The sequence below is a fragment of the Scardinius erythrophthalmus genome (assembly GCF_964197995.2).
Source record: "Scardinius erythrophthalmus genome assembly, chromosome: 12".
Taxonomy (NCBI): Eukaryota; Metazoa; Chordata; class Actinopteri; order Cypriniformes; family Leuciscidae; genus Scardinius; species Scardinius erythrophthalmus.
Genome location: NC_138232.1, coordinates 42,451,279 through 42,453,778, shown reverse-complemented (window position 1 = coordinate 42,453,778; position 2,500 = coordinate 42,451,279).

Sequence of the window (2,500 nt, the reverse complement as noted above, 5' to 3'; positions counted from 1 at the left end):
TTATTTTACATATTTAAAGCCAGGAAAACCAGCTTGAGACTGAATTTGATGATTTGAAAGTTAAAAATATGCCGTGTAGCCTATACTCTACCAGTCAGAAGATCGGGATCGTGAGATTTTTAAAGTCTCTTCTGCTCAAGGCTGCATTTATGTGATTAATACAACAACAACATCATAAACCAAACAGTAATATTGTGAAATATTATGAAAATTATTCAAATGACTATTTTTAAATATCTATTTTGATATAAAATGTAATTTATTCCTGTGATCAAAGGTCAAGTTCCTGACATGATCCTTCAGAAATCACTCTAATATGAGGATTTGATGCTCAAGAAACATTTATGATTATTATCAGTGTTGAAAACAGTTATTTACATTTTTATTTCAGGATTCTTTGATGAATAGAAAGTTCAAATGAACAGCATTTATCTGAAATATAATATTTTCTAACATTATAAATGTCTTTACTGTCACTTTTGATCATGAATTTAATGAATCCTTGATGAATAAAAGTATTGATTTCTTTTATTTATTTCCCCCAAAAAATAAAATTAAAATTCCTACTGACCCCAAAATGTTGAACGGTAGTGTTTAATGTTACAAAAGCTTTCCATTTCAGATAAATGCTGTTCTTTTCAACTTTCTATTAATCAAAGAATCCTGAAATAAAAATGTAAAAAACAGTTTTAAACACTGATAATAATCATAAATGTTTCTTGATCATCAAATCATCATATTAGAGTGATTTCTGAAGGATCATGTGACACTGAAGACTGGAGTAATGATGCTGAACATCAGCTTTGATCACAGGAATAAATTACACTTTAAATAATGCGATTAAATAACATTTAACAATATTACTGTTTTTTTTAATATCTTTTTTTCAATTTTAATCAAATAAATGCAGCCTTAGAGAAGAAAGAAGAGACTTGTTTTAAAAACATAAAAAATCTCACTGATCTGAAACTGTTGACTGGTAATTCATTCAATCTTAGTGCTGATGTAAATGAAGAATGAGGAGTGTGTGTGTGTGTGTGTGTGTGTGTGTGTGTGTGTGTGTGTGTGTGTGTGTGTGTGTGTGTGTGTGTGTGTGTGAGGGCATGTCTCAGTCAGACGGACAGGTGAGCGAGTGAGACTATGAGAGGAATGTTGAAATATCAGTTGTATGGCATGAGCTCGACTCGAGACTCGACCTTTGACCCGACGCCCGTGTTAATGATTCCAGGAGCGAGTGAACTTCTCCAGAGAAACCTCGATCACATCCGGCGCTCACACAAGCGAGATCCGCGAAGAGTGTGTGTGTCTCTGCAGGAGATCCTGAAGAACAACATCAGATCTACAAATCTGTGTGTCGAAAACAGTGTGCATCAGTCCGGTCACGCAGTGTGTGTGTGTGTGTGTGTGTGTGTGTGTGTGTGTGTGTGTGTGTGTGTGTGCGCTGAACGACCGACAGATTAGTGAGTTAGTCTGTCTCCCTTAAAGAGACGATAACTACACATGTTTAGGTCACACTTTACAATAAGGTTCATTAGTAACTACATTAATTAGCATGAACAAATAATGAACTGCACTTTTAGGCTACAGCATTTATTAATAGGCTACTTTATTAAAATCTTGTTAACATTAGTTAATGCACTATGAACTAACAATGAACAGCTGTATTTTTTTATTAACAAATGTATTGCTCATTAATACATTAACTAATAAGGCTTATTGTAGCCTATAGTCCAGTCATTTTAAGCCACAATGGGGGTCAACCTTGAACAAATTGCAACAGAAGAAACCTCAACTGATTTTGTATCCTCCATATGTCTCGAGTAAGGGAAAAGCAGTGTTCTCCTGCTAGACCCGATGTTTAGATCTGTTGTGGTATTTATGCACATTAGCACATATTAGATTATGCACCATTTGTCCATGTTAACAAACAATTAAAAAAAACTTGTAATACATTTTTTGTTTGTCTTGATGTAAGTAATCAACTCAGTAATTTTCATGGTGATATCTAAAGGTTAACATTTTTACCCTATTCACGTGAGAAGAAGCATGAATAGACCATATTTCTAAACTTTCTCCTAATGGGATTCTTCTGGGCTTTGTTTCCCTTACTTACCTTTTTTCATAAAATGACTGGACTAAAAGTGTGACCGATGTTTCGAGAGCGGGTCCACACACACACACACACACACACACACACACACACACACACACACACACACACACACACACACTTCATCCATACAACACAAAACATTACATTTACAAATAGCCTAGCATACATCAGTCACTTCATAATTCTGATATTACACGATACCCAAGACATTACACACCCACACACTGATGAAAGTGATGAAGAGGAGCCAGTGCCTACGCCGTCCTTCATCATCATCATCATCTCTTCAGAACATTAATGACATGAGTATAAAAACAAACAAACAGATTTGTCAAAGATTTGCTCTTTAGTGTTTTTGTGAGAACAACATTAGATGTAAACATTCCC